General features: G+C 42.9%; 1 protein-coding gene and 1 pseudogene across 1 annotated transcript in view; one reads left to right on the top strand and one right to left on the bottom strand.

The window, feature by feature from the left end:
- LOC126412048 (ubiquitin-like protein 3) overlaps positions 1-20,209 on the top strand; it is a 491,449-nt gene that overhangs the window by 426,746 nt on the left and 44,494 nt on the right. The window lies entirely within an intron of this gene.
- LOC126413590 (U2 spliceosomal RNA) lies at positions 234-407 on the bottom strand (annotated as a pseudogene).

Raw genomic sequence — 20,209 nt, 5'->3', positions numbered from 1 at the left:
ATCAGTTTGATATCTATGACATGATGCCACGGATACTATTTAGGAGTTGGACTGGTAATGAGGCATTTTTTTGTTGTGGCGATATCTTTTAACAAAATTTCAATCTCCCACCTACACAGGGAGAGAGGACCATCATAATAAAATCAGATGTATTTCCGAATTTATAAAGTGCTACAGGTATAAACCTGATATTTACAACCTTAAGAGACTTGGTATGTGGCGAACGATTTGGTTACTTTAAGGAAGCTTCAAAAGTGAAGAGGAATCCTGTGACAGAGGTAGATCTTAGCATTCCGTCATGAGTCAAAAATGAATTTAATATTCTGGTCCTGTGATGCAGGACGTAACAGATATTAAGCTGATTAGAACAGATTTTTTAACCTGATGATAGAATACTTAGAAGAGGAAATATAGCTATGCCATACTATTACAGCATTTTCACAACATGTAACGATACGTCAGTGATATGAAAATGCATGTATGCCCCGATTTTGTCTGTCTTCGAAAATAACTTGAATAAAAGCGAGAAGTATATACACAAATAAAAAAAGTTCTCCATCACCTTGGTTCCGAGGGTTGTGGAACTTGTACAGAAAATGGGAATAGAGATCAACATAAACATCGTTTCCCCCCTTTTTATTGTTCGTGAAAACCACATATTGCATGTTGTACTACCATACAGTGAGACCTTCAGAGGTGGTGGTCCAGATTGCTGTACACACTGGTACCTCTGACACCCAGTAGCACGTCCTCTTGCATTGATGCATGCCTGTATTCGTCGTGGCACACTACCGACAAGTTCATCAAGGTACTGTTGGTCCAGATTGTCCCACATCTCACCGGCGATTCAGCGTAGATCCCTGAGTGGTTAGCGGGTCACGTCGTTCATAAACAGTCCTTTTCAATCTGTCCCCAGGCATGTTCAATAGGGTTCGTGCCTGGAGAACATGCTGACCACTCTAGTCGAGCGATGTCGTTATCCTGAAGGAAGTCATTTGCAAGATGTGCACGATGGGGGCGCGAATTGTTGTCCATAAAGACAACTGTGGGCACTATCGGTCGGAGGATGGCATTCACATATCGTACATCTGTTTCGGCGCCTTCCATGACCCCCAGCGGTGTACGTTGGCCCCATATGATGCCACCCCAAAACAGCAGGAGACCTCCACCTTGCTTCACTCGCTGCACAAAGTGTCTAAGGCGTTCAGCCTGACCAGGTTGCCTCCAGACACGTCTCTGACGATTATCTGATTGAAGGCATATGTGACACTCATCGTTGAAGAGAACATGATGCCATTCCTGAGCGGCCCATTCGGCATGTTGTTGGGCCCATATGTATTGCGCTGCATGGTGTCGTGATTGCAAACATGGACCTTGGACATCGGGAGTGAAGTTGCGCATCATGCAGCATACTGCGCACAGTTTGAGTCGTAATACAACGTCCTGCGGCTGCACGAAACACGGAAAGTATTATTCGACATGGTGGCGTTGCTGTCAGGGTTCCTCTGAGCCATAATCCGTAGATAGCGGTCATCCACTGCAGTAGTAGCCCTTGGGCGGCCTGAGCGAGGCATGTCATCGACAGTTCCTATCTCTCTGTATCTCCTCCATGTCCGAACATAATCACTTTGGTTCACTCCGAGATGCCTGGACATGTCCCTTGTTGAGAGCCCTTCCTACCACAAAGTAACAATATGGCAGCGCTCGAACCGCGGTATTGACCGTGTGGGCATGGTTTAACTACAGACAACACTAGCCGTACAGCTACTTCCTGGTGGAATGACTGGAACTGATCGGCTGTCGGGCCCCATCCGTCTAACTCTAATAGGCGCTGCTCGTGCATGGTTGTTTACATCTTTGGGCAAGTTTATCCATCTTTGGGCAGGTTTAGTGACATCTCTGAGCAGTCAGAGGGACTGTGTCTGTGATACAATATCCAAAGTCAACGTCTATCTTCAGGAGTTCTGGGAAACGGGATGATGAAAAACTTTTTTTGATGTGTGTATTTCGCATGGGAAATTCAAGGTGTATTATCAACATCGCTGTCTAGAATGGTTAAAGTGAATTTTTAAGCTAGGGGGAGGGGGTCTATGTCAGAGTGGAATTGATTAAAACTATTGTATACATCCAAGCTGCAGCTGTTTGTCTTTCAATGCATGGCAGCCGTCAGCATGAGTGGTCAAGAGGCTTCGGAAACGGGAAGTCTCGGATTAGCTTGGGCTGTGAAGTGCAGTTGGGTACAAAGAATGCGCATCTGTCTGCTCTTGTGTGTGGCAGGCAGGCTGGTGAAGTGAGCGGTGTGTTGAGCAAGTGGCGGCAGAAGCAGACATGTATGTTCCGTGAAAAGATTCAATATGATGGGTGTTTGTGATGGACGGCTATTCCACCCATCTAAATTCATTGATTGACTGCTTGGTGACAGTGTCTCTCTGACCTCTGAGTGTTTATCCTGGCCGGCGTGGATAGGGCTACCGAGCAATCGGCGAATGCCACATACTTTGCGATCGTGAGTTTGTGTGATTGGTAGGATTTTTTCACCCAATATGTTTGGTGGAAATGTTGTAGAGGAGGGTGTTCGTATTGTCAAACGTCATTGTATAAAAGTTCTCGGCTATATTTAGCACTATGATCTATTTGTGGCGGAAATTTCATTGCTTGATTTGCAAAATGATCGCGTGTGAGACTCAAATGTTGAAAATCTGTTTTTATTATGAAGGATCATAACAAGGTGGGGGTGAGTATTTTAAGCGATCTATTTGACTCTTGTAAGTTGTTAAACAATTAATTTGATAGGGTAGTAGAAATGGACTACATCACTCTAATTTTTATGTCGAAATTGCGCCAGCTCTCCCTTCGCTACCAGCATTAGCCAATAGGAGCACAGTATTCTGAGAAGAGACGAAAACCTCTGTCTGCGTGTTTGGAGATGTTGGTACACACACACACACACACACACACACACACACACACACACACACACACACACACACGCAAGCAGGAAGAGATAGAGAAGGGAGCAAGTCTGGAATTTCCCAATCAACATCATGCTGCTACTTGATGCTTTGTTTGGGGCCACCAGATCAAAGGAGGCCGACATCCTGTCCGTGGTCAGTTGTATTTGGTACTGTGATCTGTAATTAGGACCTCAGGCAGTTTTTGAGCCACATTGCAGCGTTCTGACAACACACACACACTCGCAGGAGACCCGAAGCAGTAGCTACTATATTGCACTTTCCATTCCTCGGTGCTTACAGTTATTATGTCAGGGGAAGTGGCGATGGGGGATGTGAACTATACCTAGATGGAGGAGCCCTGTCTCGAGCAAACTGATTAAATAAAAATATGCATCAATATATTACTGACATTGATTCGAATTTCATATCACAAGATCCTTCCTCTCCAGAAAAGAGAGTCTTTTTGATGCCAATTTCCAGATGAGGGTGGCAGGGGGTGGGGGTGGGGCTTTGCTAGAGGAGGGAGGAGTTAATTAATTGATCAGTTTAAATAATTAGTTAATTTTATTTCAAAAGTGTGCTTGTATTGGTGAGAGGGGTGGGGGAGGGTTGGAGGTTTCCAGTCGGGCAGGCAAGGAAGAGGGGCAGGTGAAGAGGTGAAGGGTTTTGCAGGACAGATTATTCCCAGGGCGTCATAAATCAACCCCCAGGATGGTCATAAATGACTTAGCTAAACGGTTGGTTTAGGGTGGGGGAGGAGTAATAAATCAACCAAGTTTTCCCCTGAATGTGTGCAACCTGCACTAACAAAACGCGTCAGAACATAATTTATCCCACTACTGCCCTGCCCATAATGCGTTCTTTATTTGGGAGAAACTGGCGACTTTACTAGTCAAGTTAGGGTTTGGAAAGCACGAAGACAAGCAGTACAATCACTTGCTATAAGCAGGTGGACATTATCTAGCTGGAATGTAAGTCCATGGTGGTTTACAGTGAGGAGCAGCAAAAGGGGGCATAGAACATTCTCAACATCCCACTGTGCTATAAGGGTGCTGCAGATGACAACTGAGGGTCTTGCTATGAAAAAAATAGCACCACAGACCATCACTCCTGGTTGTCGGGGCGTATTGTGGGTGACAGTCAGGTTGGTATCCCGCCACTGTCTGGGGTGTCCCCAGACGTCTTCACTGCTCATTGACGGTCAGTTCAAAGCGAGACTTATCACTGAAGGAATTCTACTCCAGTCAATGAATTTCCACGCCGAAGACGTGTGTGGAGATGCCACGGACAGTGCTGGGGTACCAACCTCACTACCACAAGGCCCGACAACCGGGAATGATAATCTAGGGTGCCATTTGTTTTCATAAGAGGACTTCTTTGGTTGTCATCCGTGGCACCCCTAGCACAGCGGTACGTAAACGATTTTCTATGCTACAGTTTTTGCCCTTTATGGCAAACTACCTTAGGCTTGCATTTCAACAAGATAGTGCCTGCCTGCACTTGACGAGAGTTCCTGCACTGTGTCTTCGTCCTTGCCAAACCCTATCTTGGCCAACAAGGATGTCTTCCAAATTGAGAGAGCGTTATGGAGCTGGCCCTCGAACCAGCACGGGATTTTGACGATTTAATGTGAGAACTGGACAGAACTTGACCTCGTTCAGGAGGACATATAACAAATCTAGCAATCAATGCCAAGCCGAGTAACTGCTTGCATAAGGGTCAGAGGTGGACCAACGTGTTATTGACATGCTCAATTTGTTAAGGTCTTTCTCTTGAATAAATCGTCCAGTTTTCCTGAAATTCTAATCATTCGTTTGTCTGTACATGTACATCCCATCTACCAATTTCTGTTCCATTCAGATAAATACTTCCTGGTGCGCCGTTTCGTTTGGTCCCCCCCCCCCCCCTTAGAATGTGTAATATGAAGCTCCATGTAAGCAGGTAAGAGAGCTGAATAATCAGACACAACAGTTAATCATGTTTTTACATGCCAATGGGTGAAGATAACGGGGCAGTTGATCGGTCCCAATTAGTCCATCTGGGGCCAGAACGGCGGATCTTTCACACATGATAGAACTACAGGGAAAGAAACTGGAAACTGGATATGCAACTGTAGAGATAAGGCTACCAAATACTGTCTCAGCATATTGGAAATGTGACTCAGATGGGAAGACTGGAACGCTGTATATAACAATGTGGAAAGCTGGGTAAGATTCCTTTCAGCTTTGTCGTAGCTTAAACTTAGCTTGTCCAGAGGTTCACAGGAAGGTGATTGTTAAGATATTGTAATAAATGGATTACGAAAGAGAACAGGTATGTTTGGGAAGATTTAAAACATTTATCTGAACGATATCGAAATGTAATAATGAAGCAGACATAGGAAGAAAGAATATATAGCAGGATGACACAGCTAGCAAAATCTAAATATTATAAATATCAAATTCGAACCTATTCATATATTTGTATGACAGTTCGGCGAGTCACACTCAAATACAAAGAGGAATGTATCTAATAGGACAGAGTGGGAATATAATGCTTACTATCAAAGGAAAAAAACTGATTGACCTGTGTACTATGTTTCCCATTTGAAATCAGTATTACGTAAATATAGTTCATAACGAATGAAACAAATGGACGCATTCGCTAAAAAGAGTAAAACGTCACCAGAAATGATAAAATGCCTGTTCCTTTTTCTAACAGGTTGCACAGGAGTTACCCATGTAATCAGATCAGTGAAAAATAAAAATACAGAGTGCATGGATGGAATACCTGCAAAACTTATCTAACACTGCTCACAGCGTAATTTTTTTCACTTGATACTTTGCCTTCGGTAGCTTCGAAGTTTGCCGATGATAGTTGTCTTCCAGATGTTGAAGGATATGGCGAATATGTGTCACATAATGTACATTACACTGTCAGTCTCTTCATTTATTTATAATCAGTGATTCTTGTCTGATGATCAGCTTTGTCACAAGTAAAAAAAAAGTGTTTTAAGCATATGAACCTGGCGAACAGTTATTAATATGTAGTCTCTCACTATTTGGACACAAAGTGTACCCAGTGGTTATCATTAAAGTGCAGCTACTCACAGACATCCAGTGCGGGTTGTAATCATTGTATGGCAGCTAAACTTGGTAGATGTTCTAATGCGTTAATACGGAATCGATTTATGCTGGTTCCAGTTTTGGGCACGAGGTGCAAATCTGGCTTTGTGGATGCAAGAAAGATGTATAGAAATATTTCCATATGTGATGGATTAGGAACAGGTGGTGTACAGAAAAGGTTAAACAAATAAGAAAGGCGTAAGTTGATTTTTTATTAACCTTACACGATGTATCAGAAACGTGAATGAAATGCTGTACAGCGTCAGATTTGCACCTGGTGGCCAAAATTGGAACAAATTTTTCTCACTGTAAATCGGTTCCGCATTAACGTAAGAGCATGCCTACCAAGTTTCGCTACCACACGATAATTACAGCCCACACTGGACCTTCGTGAGTAGCTGCACTTTAATTGTAACCTCCCGATATATTGTACATTGCTAAATCACAATCAGAACACAAAGCAAATGAGGGGCTAACTGAGCGACACAATCGATATGTGTTGACTGAATCTTTGTATGTCATGCCTATTGAAAGATGTGCGTACTGTTGAAGAAAATGTTATTACGTTTTTTGATATCAACATAAAAGATAGCGAAATTAGAGGACATAAAATTACAATAGACAAAAGAGCAAGGCTGTTAACTATGAGATGTATAACCACTGTTTTATGAAGCTGATTTCTTAAATGCAAGAATTCGCAAGACCTCGCAAAAAGCTTTGAGAAAATAAAATTTTCCGAATTGAATAATTAACAAACTGACAAGCCATTTTAGTGAAAGTGGACATTTTTGGAATCAGAAAAATTCAGCCCACAAAACTATGGTGCTGAGTTTTGGAAATAATCGCCATTTAAGATCGGAACTTCCTAGATTGGTGAAATTATCATTACAAATAAGTTTTGAAATATAAAGTTTTTGGAAAAAGTAAAACGTTTGTGGGAAAGAGGGGAATAATGGCCTTTAAATGAGTCATGTTACTTTTAGAAATAAACTGTTATCTTCTCACTGAAAATTTCACCTCCACATGTTCCATATGAATTGTAAATTGTGAATATTCCTTTAACGAAAATATTTCCATAATGATTGAATGTAGTATGCTCATCAGTGGTGTGAAAATTACCAAAGGTAGTTTCAAATAAATTAAGTACAAATAGGAAATTAGCTATTTTGTGTAATTATGGTATATATGCTCTTAGCAGAACGAGATCAGATAAAGAGAAAAAATCATCTTAATGGTCAGGAGTGGTATGAAAACAAGTTACCTTTGTTACAACAGCACGAAGTGAAGCCTCTGATATTCCTAGTAGAAGGCTCTGTTCCAAACATTTGTGAAAGTGAGTAAAGGTGATGACAGGGAGAGCTCCTGGACACTATAGACCTGTATTGATTACTACATCTACCTAATTAAAAACTGTAGAAATGACCATAAAGATACAGAGTTATAAAATTCATAGGAAAACAAAATATCCTGGATGAGACACAGCATGGATTTAGTCAAGGGAGGTCTATCAACACAGTAGTAACAAGCTTCTTGGCACGCACAATCAAAAGCATTAGAAGAATGTGAGAGGTCTGTAGTGTATTGTTCGCCCCCTCATAAGCTTTTGACTGTGCATGCCGCACTACACTCTTGGATCAACTGCGTAGATATGGTATTGGGAGTGCTGTCAGTCCAATAAAATTATTTGTAGGAAACAGAGAATAAAATGTAGAATTAAGATACAATATAAACAGTTTGGTACAACCTTTTTACTTTGATTTTCAAGTGGCAAAGTATGGGGTAGTGCAAAGTTTGATACTCAGTCTAATACTGCATGTGAAAAATATGTTGGCATCACTAAAACGAAATGTAACCATTAATTCAGATGATACATCACTTATTGTACATGTTGGTCAATAAATGATTTAGAAATAAGAATTGTTGTGGACAGAGAAGGGGCAAATTAATATTTAAGTGGAAAGAAACTATTTATAAGTCAAAACAATGTACATGAAGATACTTACAAAGAGAACCAAAAATGAAGAGAGCGAAAATATGACTTCTGGATATATTAATAGTAGAAGTTGAGATTAATAAGTTCTTTGGTTTGGCAATAGACAAATTTATGACTTGGAAAAAGCATATAGAAAACACTTGTTCAAAAATAAGCGGCTGTGCATTCTTGATGAAGAAAATGTCTCACAGGGTTGATGCAAATACGGTACTGAATATGTAATTTGGACTTACAAATGTACATTTATTGTACACGTATAACAATATGGGGTAGTACAACAAATGTACGTATTACCAGGCTGCAAAAATAAAGAGCAATCAGTCGTATTGGAAGGTTATCAGCAATACAGTCCTGCAAACTCTAATTTAAAGAATTTAAAAAATTGACAGTCCCCTTTGTGTATAAATATGAAACAGCAGCGTTTCTCAAAGTAAATTGTACACTTACAGTAAACAGAGAACTGCACAGTTATACCATGAGACCGTGCATTATGAACAGGTGTTCGATCGTGTTGAAAAATGCAATCGCCATCCCCGAATTGCTCGTCAACAGTGCGAAGCAAGAAGGTGCTTAAAACATCAGTGTAAGCCTGTGCTGTGATAGTGCCCCCCTCCATGGAAAACACGACCACACAATAACATCACGGTCTCGGAATTGTACTGTTTGCACTACACACACTGGAAGATGACGTTCACTGAGCATTCGCCATACCCTCACCCTGCCATGGGATCGCCACATTGTGTATCGTGATTCGTCATTCCACACAACGTTTTTCCACTGTTAAATCGTCCAATGTTTACGCTCCTTACACCAAGCGAGGCGTCGTTTGACATTTACCAGCGTGATGTTTGGCTTATGAGCAGCCGCTCGACCATGAAATCCAAGTTTTATCGCCTCCCCCTAACTGTCATTGTACTTGCAGTGTATCCTGATGCAGTTTGGAATTTTTGTATGATGGTCTGGATAGATGTCTGCCTATTACACATTACGGCCCTCTTCACTTGTCGGCGGTCTCCGTCAGTTAACAGACGAGGTCGACCTGTGTGCTTTTGTGTTGTACGTGTCCCTTCACGTTTCCACTTCACTATCACATCGGAAACAGTGGATTGAAGGATGTTTATGAGTGTGGAAATCTCGCGTACAGACGTATGACCCAAGTGACACCCAATCATCTGACCATGTTCGAAGTTCGTGAGTTCCGCGGAGCGCCCCATTCTGATCTATCACGGTGTCTAATTACTACTAAGATCGCTGATATGAAGTACGTAGCAGCAGGTGGCAGCACAATACACCTGATATGAAAAACGTGTTTTTTTTGGGGGGGGGGGCGTGTCCAGATACTTTTGATCTCATATATGCCATGTTGGCCAGCTGCGCACAGACAATTTTCATGTTTGATCAAGACTAGAGTGTTGCAGCAGAAAGTGATACTGGGTGCCTGTATATACTGAACTGAATTGAAAATAAAGTTTTACTTGCCTGTATTTCATTTATTTATACATAGATGTTTATCTTTGTCTATAAGGTAACTAATTTCGAAATTTCATTTTATATCCGTTTGTATTATATACTTCTGTTTTAAAAGCCTGTAAAAAATAACGTGCGTTACTTAAGTGCGCGGAATTGCAGAAATATTTTAAGTGCTCGAATTGAAATTCACCCTGTATCTGTAAATACAGTTAGCTTAAACAGTATTGGTGTAAACAGTGATCGACGAGTGAGTAAATAAATAACAGATATAAAAATTATTTCTGGAGAAACTAATCCGGGAGTTACGCTTCAACCATGTCTGCAATATCCAAGTCTGGTGAGTAAATGGTATGTATCAGGTGTAGTAGGCTTGTTCTGTTAAACACCACTGGTCATGCATTCCATCAGAGGATTTTAAGTCCCATTTGGAGACTTCAAGATACACACAATTCTGCCTGGAATGAGCGGCATTTGGATCCAGGTGGCCTAGGGAAAGTTGACGTTTTAAAGCTATAACAAGCTTGCAGATGTTGACAGTTGGGTCCACTTTCGTGTTCTGAACCAGATTAATGTCCCTGACACACTCCAAACTTGGCCAGTTAGTTCTAGTATGTTATATCATAACTTGTGGGACTGGCACATATGGGTTTTGAAAATTGGTGGCTTCAAAAATTGTGTCAAGCGATGTAAGAGTTGCCGGCCAGGGTGGTCGAGCGGTTCTAGGTGCTACAGTCTGGACCCGCGCGACCGCTACGGCCGCAGGTTCGAATCCTGCCTCGGGCATGGATGTGTGTGATGTCCTTAGGTTAGTTAGGTTTAAGTAGTTCTAAGTTCTAGGGGACTGATGACCTCAGGAGTTAAGTCCCATAGTGCTCAGAACCATTTGAACCATTTGATGTAAGAGCTTGAAAAAAGCCTCAGTAGTATTGTTTTATTGTAGGGATTCTTGTCACGGCCCTGCTTTCCTCTCCCACAATTGTTTCGTGACATTGGCTCTTGGCACTCCGAAAGACGTATCCCGGCCATCACCTGCGGCGATATTGACAATAATCTGTGGTGCTGCATTGCCAGTAAATGTTGTGGACATAATATGCCGAGTGCAACAGGTTAGATTTAGCTGCTGATCGTGAGGAATGGCGTGAGCTCAGTATTGTTGAGTACTTATTACTGCATTAGCATGCGAATAAGAATCCATCAAAGACAGATCTCCTTGCCCTGAGACATTATCAATAATACTAAATTCCTATGCCATTCTCCTTCTGCGATACTGCATTCTTCATCTGCTTCACCATTGCAGTTGGGACGTTTAATGTACACTATGCTTGACCAAAGTCGTGGGATAGCAATATGCGCATACACAGATGGCGATCGTATCGCAGACACAAGGTATGAAAGGGCAGTGGATTGGCGGAGCTGTTATTCATGCTCAGGTGATTCGTGTGAAAAGGTTTTCGACGTGATTATGGCCACACAAGGGAATTAACAGACCACACAATAGCAGTTGGAGCTAGACGCATAGGACATTCCATTTCGGAAATCGTTAGGGAATTCAGTATTTAGAGATCCACAGTGTCAAGAGAGTGCCGAGAATGCCAAATTTCGTGCATTACCTCTCACCACGGGCAACGCAGTGGCCGACGGCCTTCGCTTAACGAGTGAGAGAGGCGGCGTTTGCGTAGACTTGTAAGTGCTAACAGAGAACTAAGACTGTGTGAAATAACAGCAGAAACCAGTGTCGGACGTACGGCAAACATATCCGTTAGGAGAGTGCGGCGAAATTTGGCATTAATGGGCTATGGCACAGACGACCAACACGACTGTCTGTACTAACAGCACGATATCACCAACAGCACCTGTCCTGGGCGTCTGACCATATCGGTCGGACTCTCGACGACTGGGAAACTATGAACCGGTCGGATGAGCCCAGACTTCAGTTGGTAAGAGCTGATTGTAGGGTTCAAATGTGGTGCAGACCCCACGAAACCTTGGACTCAAGTTGTCAACAAGTACCTTGCAAGCTGGTGCTAATGGCATGGGCTGCATTCACATGGATTTTTTTGGTCATCAGTCTACTGACTGGTTTGATGCGGCCCGCCACGAATTCCTTTCCTGTGCTAACCTCACCATCTCAGAGTAGCACTTGCAACCTACATCCTCAATTATTTGCTTGACGTATTCCAATCTCTGTCTTCCTCTACAGTTTTTGCCCTCTACAGCTCCCTCTAGTACCACGGAAGTCATTCCCTCAGGTCTTAGCAGATGTCCTATCATCTTGTCCCTTCTCCTTATCAGTGTTTTCCACATATTCCTTTCCTCTCCGATTCTGCATAGAACCTCCTCATTCCTTACCTTATCAGTCCACCTAATTTTCAACATTCGTCTATAGCACCATATCTCAAATGCTTAGATTCTCTTCTGTTCAGGTTTTCCCACAGTCCATGTTTCACTAACATACAATGCTGTACTCCAGACGTACATCCTCAGAAATTTCTTCCTCAAATTAAGGCCGGTATTTGATATTAGTAGACTTCTTTTGGCCAGAAATGCCTTTTTTGCCATAGCGAGTCTGCTTTTGATGTCCTCCTTGTTCCGTCCGCCATTGGTTATTTTACTGCCTAGGTAGCAGAATTCCTTAACTTCATTGACTTCGTGACCATCAATCCTGATGTTAAGTTTCTCGCTGTTCTCATTTCTACTACTTCTCATTACCTTCGTCTTTCTCCGATTTACTCTCAAACCATACTGTGTACCCATTAGACTGTTCATTCCGTTCAACAGATCATTTAATTCTTCTTCACTTTCACTCAGGATAGCAATGTCATCAGCGAATCGTATCATTGATATCCTTTCACCTTGTATTTTAATTCCACTCCTGAACCTTTCTTTTATTTCCATCATTGCTTCCTCGATGTACAGATTGAAGAGTAGGGTCGAAAGGCTACAGCCTTGTCTTCACCCTTCTTAATACGAGCACTTCGTTCTTGATCGTCCACTCTTATTATTCCCTCTTGGTTGTTGTACATATTGTATATGACCCGTCTCTCCCTATAGCTTACCCCTACTTTTTTCAGAATCTCGAACAGCTTGCACCATTTTATATTGTCGAACGCTTTTTCCAGGTCGACAAATCCTATGAAAGTGTCTTGATTTTTCTTTAGCCTTGCTTCCATTATTAGCCGTAACGTCAGAATTGCCTCTCTCGTCCCTTTACTTTTCCTAAAGCCAAACTGATCGTCACCTAGCGCATTCTCAATTTTCTTTTCCATTCTTCTGTATATTATTCTTGTAAGCAGCTTCGATGCATGAGCTGTTAATTCTTGCACTTGTCAGCTCTTGCCGTCTTCGGAATTGTGTGGATGATGCTTTTCCGAAAGTCAGATGGTATATCGCCAGACTCATATATTCTACACACCAACGTGAATAGTCGTTTTGTTGCCACTTCCCCCAATGATTTTAGAAATTCTGATGGAATGTTGTCTGTCCCATCTGCCTTATTTGACCGTAAGTCCTCCAAGGCTCTTTTAAATTCCGATTCTAATACTGGATCCCCTATCTCTTCTAAATCGACTCCTGTTTCTTCTTCTATCACATCAGACAAATCTTCACCCTCATAGAGGCTTTCAATGTATTCTTTCCACCTATCTGCTCTCTCCTCTGCTTTTAACAGTGGAATTCCCGTTGCACTCTTAATGTTACCACCGTTGCTTTTAATGTCACCAAAGGTTGTTTTGACTTTCCTGTATGCTGAGTCTGTCTTTCCGACAATCATATCTTTTTCGATGTCTTCACATTTTTCCTGCAGCCATTTCGTCTTAGCTTCCCTGCGCTTCCTATTTATTTCATTCCTCAGCGACTTGTATTTCTGTATTCCTGATTTTCCCGGAACATGTTTGTACTTCCTCCTTTCATCAATCAACTGAAGTATTTCTTCTGTTACCCATGGTTTCTTCGCAGCTACCTTCTTTGTACCTACCTTCTTTGTACCTATGTTGTCCTTCCCAACTTCTGTGATGGCACTTTTTAGAGATGTCCATTCCTCTTCAACTGTACTGCCTACTGCGCTATTCCTTATTGCTGTATCTATAGCGTTAGAGAACTTCAAACGTATCTCGTCACTCCTTAGTACTTCCGTATCCCACTTCTTTGCGTATTGATTTTTCCTGACTAATGTCTTGAACTTCAGCCGACTCTTCATCACTACTGTATTGTGATCTGAGTCTGTATCTGCTCCTGGGTACGCCTTACAATCCAGTATCTGATTTCGGAATCTCTGTCTGACCATGATGTAATCTAATTGAAATCTTCCCATATCTCCCGGCCTTTTCCAAGTATACCTCCTCCTCTTGTGATTCTTGAACAGGGTATTCGCTATTACTAGCTGAAAATTGTTACAGAACTCAATTAGTCTTTCTCCTCTTTCATTCCTTGTCCCAAGCCCATATTCTCCTGTAACCTTTTCTTCTACTCCTGCCCCTACAACTGCATTCCAGTCGCCCATGACTATTAGATTTTCGTCCCCCTTTACATACTGCATTGCCCTTTCAATATCCTCATACACTTTCTCTATCTGTTCATCTTCAGCTTGCGACGTCGGCATGTATACCTGAACTATCGTTGTCGGTGTTGGTCTGCTGTCGATTCTGATTAGAACAGCCCGGTCACTGAACTGTTCACAGTAACACACCCTCTGCCCTACCTTCCTATACATAACGAATCCTACACCTGTTATACCATTTTCTGCTGCTGTTGATATTACCCGATACTCATCTGACCAGAAATCCTTGTCTTCCTTCCACTTCACTTCACTGACCCCTACTATATCTAGATTGAGCCTTTGCATTTCTCTTTTCAGATTTTCTAGTTTCCCTACCACGTTCAAGCTTCTGACATTCCACGCCCCGACTGGTAGAACGTTATCCTTTCGTTGATTATTTAATCTTTTTCTCATGGTAACCTCCCCCTTGGCAGTCCCCTCCCGGAGATCCGAATGGGGGACTATTCCGGAATCTTTTGCCAATGGAGAGATCATCATGACACTTCTTCAAATACAGGCCACATGTCCTGTGGATACACGTTACGTGTGTTTAATGCAGTGGTTTCCATTGCCTTCTGCATCCTCATGTCGTTGATCATTGCTGATTCTTCCGCCTTTAGGGGCAATTTCCCACCCCTAGGACAAGAGAGTGCCCTGAACCTCTATCCGCTCCTTCGCCCTCTTTGACAAGGCCGTTGGTAGAATGAGGCTGACTTCTTATGCCGGAAGTCTTCGGCCGCCAATGCTGATTATTTATCAAAATTTATGCAGTGGCGGGGATCGAACACGGGTCCGAATAATTTGATTATGAATCAAAGACGCTACCCCTAGACCACGGGGTATATTCTATACATGGGCTATTGACTGAAAATGGTTATGCTTGGCTGCTGGGAGACCATTTGCAGCCATTTATGGACTTCATGTTCCCAAACGACAATGGGATTTTTATGGATGACAATGCGACATGTCGCCAGCCCACAGTTGTTTGCGATTGGTTTGAAGAAGATTCTAAAAAAAGTCTAGTGAATGATTTGGCCAACCAAATTGCCCGACATGCGACATGATCGAGAGGTCAGTTCTTGCACAACATCCTGCACTGGCAACATTTTCGCAATTATGGGTGGCTAGGACCTTGCCTAGTAAGCAGTGCGGATCTCCCGCATCGTCCCGTACGCTCCTCGGAGTATGGGACCTCATCGTCATAGGGGCAGCATCGCTGTGTATTTCTGGTGGGGACTTCCAGCGACATTTTAGTCCCTTCCACGTCAAGTTGCTGCACTACGGCAGGAAGGAGGTGGTCAGACATTATATTAGGAGTTAGTCCTTGACTTGTCACTTCGCTGTAAGGAACGCCGAATGAAGTGAGGTGGCAGAGTGGTGAAGATACAGGACTCGCATTCGATGGAGGAACAGCGGTTCAAACACTTGTCAAGCCGCCGCGCGGGGTAGCCGAGCTGTCTGAGCGCCTTGTCACGGTTCGCGGTTCCCCCGTCGGAGGCTCGAGTCCTCCCTCGGGCGTGTGTGTGTGTGTGTGTGTGTGTGTGTGTGTGTGTGTGTTGTGCTTGTTGTAAGTTAGTTTAAGTTAGGTTAATTAGTGTGTAAGCTTAGGGAGTGATGACCTTAGCAGTTAAGTCCCATAAGATTTCACACACATTTGAACATTTTCGATTTAGATCATTTGACACTGTCAACAGAAAAACCAACAACACAACAAATTGAATGTTGTCAACAGCTATGCTTTAACAATGTATCGTATGACTCTACAGCTGTGAGCTGGTACATGGAATATAACACATCCAAATGCTTTTACTACCTCACATGCGTTAATTAATACGTTGGCTGTTTTAACTGATTTCAGTTGCATTTCAGTCATGTTGCCAGCATTGCAGATATTAACATCATTTCCTGAAAATGGGATTTTGGGGAGTAAATTTCTTTACCAGCAATTATAGGATAAAGATCCCATTTACTCTCGACAAAACCTTAAATAGCTCCATGGCTGCGACTGTGCTGGTGTCTCTGAAACACTTCTGCAGGAACAGCTTGTACTCCAGGACTACACTACTGGCCATTAAAATTGCTACACCAAGAAGAAATGCAGATGATAAACGGGTATTCATTGGACAAATATATTATACTAGAACTGACATGTGATTACATTTTCACGCAGTTTGGGTGCATAGATCCTGAGAAATCAGTACCCAGAAAATCAGTACCCAGAACAACCACCTCTGGCCGTAATAACGGCCTTGATACGCCTGGGAGCTTCAACACGATACCACAGTTAATCAAGAGTAGTGACTGGCGTATTGTTACGAGCCAGTTGCTCGGCCACCATTGACCAGACGTTTTCAATTGGTGAGAGATCTGGGAAATGTGCTGTCCAGGGCAGCAGCCGAACATTTTCTGTATCCAGAAAGGCCCGTTTAGGACCTGAAACATGCGGTCGTGCATTATCCTGCTCAAATGTAGGATTTCGCAGGGATCGAATGAAGGGTAGAGCCACGGGTCGTAACACATCTGAAATGTAACGTCCGCTGTTCGAAGTGCCGTCAATGCGAACAAGAGGTGACCGAGACGTGTAACCAATGGCACCTCATACCATCGCGATACGCCAGTATCAGTGATACGCCAGTATGGCGATGACGAATACAAGCTTCCAATGTGCGTTCACCGCGATGTTGCCAAACACGTATGCGACCATCATGTTGCTGTAAAAAGAACCTGGAGTCATCCGACAAAATGACGTTTTGCCATTCGTGCACCCAGGTTCGTCGTTGAGAACACCGTCGCAGGCGCTCCTGTCTGTGATGCAGCGTCAAAGGTAACCGCAGCCATGCTGATAGTTAATGCTGCTGCAAACATCGTCGAACTGTTCGTGCAGATGGTTGTTGTCTTGCAAACGTCCCCATCTGTTGACTCAGGGATCGAGACGTGGCTGCACTATTCGTTACAGCCATGCGGATAAGATGCCTGTCATTTCGACTGCTAGTGATACGAGGCCGTTGGGATCGAGCACGGCGTTCCGTATTACACTCCTGAACCCACCGATTCCATATTTTGTCGCGATACGATAAACCGCAATCGCGATAGGCTGCAATGCGACCTTTATCAACGTCGGAAACGTGATGGTACGCATTTCTCCTCCTTACACGAGGCATCACAACAACGTTTCACCAGGCAACGTTGGTCAACTGCTGTTTGTGTATGAGAAATCGGTTGGAAACTTCCCCATGTCAGCACGTTGTAGGTGTCGCCGCCGGCGCCAACCTTGTGTGAATGCTCTCAAAAGCTAATCATTTGCATGTCACAGCCTCTTCTTCCTGTCGGTTAAATTTCGCGTCTGTAGCACGTCATCTTCGTGGTGTAGCAATTTTAATGGCCAATAGTGTAGATGCACTCGTCACCATTCTGTTGTGCTATTAGGAAGAGTACGGCTGATGAAAATATGTGAGCCCTTTTTTACCTCAGTTTCTTGATTTTGCATTGTGTCACTGGGCAAATTCCATGAGTTGTCAGATCGCAATGTGTGATTATTGCGTTTCCTATGTGGTTAAATGGTGGATATTGTATACTACTTCCGCTGGTGTGCCTTGAGGAGCTCCTGTCAATGACTGTTGTATAGTACTGTAGTGGGTTCACAAGAGCAGGAAATGTAGTCCAGATTATCTGCCTTTCGCAAAGATCCAGCTAACCATGTTGAATTGCTGTCATGGCAGGGATGCTTCTTGAGTGTCAGTGTTTATCACTAGCACTTGACTATAAGTAGTGGAGTGCTGTTTAGTGAATGAAGTGCAAACATGTTCTGTAACTCCAAGCAAGCTAGTTAATGGACTGTGCTCGGGGGTAATGCGAACTTGAGCACTATTGAATTACCCCAAATATTTGAAGTGATTAAAGCCGTTAACATCTATAGTAACAGAATTGCCTTTGCTGATTAATTTGGTCGAGATGTGAAGTGTGGGAGTTAAAAATAGCAGAGAAGAACCCAAACCTCGAATTAAGTAAACATATAAAAATGAAGATTCATTGAAGTAATTTTGTAATGACGAACAGAATTGCACATGATTGACTGGTTTCGAGAGCTGCTACAACAATAATTAAGCAAGAAAATAAATTTGACAAGACTTGCATGTGTGTGGTGGTAAGTATTGGACTGCTGGTGCATTTTGCTACAAAATGATTATGCAGTGAAGCAATACGGAACCTTCCTAGGAGCCCACTGTTATTCTCTGAAGAGCCAAAGAAACTGGTACACCTGTCTAATATCGTGTAGGGGCCCCGCGAGCAGGCAGAAGTGCCGCAAAACGACGTGGCATGGACTTGACTAATGTCTGAAGTAGTGATGGAGGGAATTGACACCATGAATTCTGCAGGGCTGTCCATAAATCCGTAAGAGTACGAGGGGGTAGAGATCTCTTCTGAACAGCATATTGCAAGGCATCCCAATGATGTCCATGTCTGAGGAGTTTGATGGGCCAGCGGAAGTGTTTTAACTCAGAAGAGTGTCCCTGGAGCCTCTCTGTAGCAATTCTGAACGTGTGGGGTATCGCATTGTCCTGCTGGAATTGCCCAAATCCGTCGGAATGTACAATGGACATGAATGACTGCAGGTGTTCAGGTACGTGTCATCTGTCAGAGTCGTATATAGACACATCAGGGATCGCATATCACTCCAACTACACACGCCCCGCACCATTACAGTCTCCACCGGCTTGAACAGTCCCCTGCTGACATGCAGGGCCCATGGATTCATGAGGTTCTCTCTATACCCGTACACATCCATCCGCGGGAAACAATTTGAAACGAGACTCATGCGACCAGGCAACATGTTTCCAGTTGTCAACAGTAGTGTGTTGGTGTTGATGGGCCCAGGCGAGGCGTAAAACTTTGTGTCGTGCAGTCATCAAGGGTACACGAGTGGATCTTTGACTCCGAAAGCCCATATCGATGATGTTTCCTTTAATGGTTCGCACGATGACACTTGTTGATGGCCCAGCATTGAAATCCTCAGCAATTTGCGGAAGGGTTGTACTTCTGTCACGTTGAACGATTTTCAGTCGTCGTTGCTCCCGTTCTTGCAGGATCTTTTTCCGCCCGCACACATGTCGGAGATTTGATGTTTTACCTGTTTCCTGATGTTCATGGTACATTTGTGAAATGGTCGTACGGGAAAATCCCCACTTTATCGCTACCTCAGAGATGCTGTGTGCAATCGCTCTTCCGCCTACCATAATACCACGTTCAAACTCACTTCAATCTTGATAACCTGCCTTTGTACTAGCAATAACAGATCTAACAAATACGCCACACACTTGTCTTATACAGGTCGGGCGCTAATGACCGTAACAGTTTTGCGCCCTAAAACCATAACAAAACAAAAAAACACTTCTCTTATATAGGCGTTGTCGACCGCAGCGCCGTATTCTGCCTGCCTACATATATCTGTATCAGTTTCTTTGGCGCTTCAGTGTACTTTGAAGGGTTGAAATGATAATGGACCAGAGTGAATACACTGATTGACTTCTTCAATGACTATTTCAGGACGAAAAGTGCATCAAATATTTGATGTATCATTTATGTTGTTTAGATTGGAGGTTCAATATGCACGCACATCAGTCATTTGCAGTTTGCTGTCCTTAATACAATTGGTATTATTTTGTCTGTGTACCCCATTTTATTCATTTGCAGTTCAGAGTGTGAAAATAGAAGGGAAATAACTAGGTGAAACTTTACAATTTGAGGAGGAGCTAGATTGTTGTGTGTTACTGCACTATCTTTAAACTTACATCTGAACTTGGCTCTCTTGATTGTAGAGATGTTATTAACATACATATGTGAGATGGAAATCGAAATGGGACCTTGTGTTGGAGAAGTAAAATTTTCAATATTAGCAAAAACATACGATAGTCGGTTTTTTTTTGTATATTGTATTTTACTTCATTCTGTACACAGATGGATTTGAAAGTTGTTTGAATCCAATAGGAGTAAACAATATCACTAAAAGCAATCGATGTCAGTCTTCCGAGAAAGGATGTCTTATCGTTTTGGGGAAATGACAAGAGACCCACTTTATAAATCTTGCAGCTATCCATGCAACGCTTCACAGAAAAGTATCTGCAAAATTTCTAGGCAAATTAAGGAGCTCAGAGTA

This window comes from Schistocerca serialis, chromosome 7 (genome assembly GCF_023864345.2).
Source record: "Schistocerca serialis cubense isolate TAMUIC-IGC-003099 chromosome 7, iqSchSeri2.2, whole genome shotgun sequence".
Classification (NCBI taxonomy): Eukaryota; Metazoa; Arthropoda; class Insecta; order Orthoptera; family Acrididae; genus Schistocerca; species Schistocerca serialis.
Note: the sequence above shows the minus strand (reverse complement) of the source record. Positions and strands in the feature narration are given on the sequence as shown.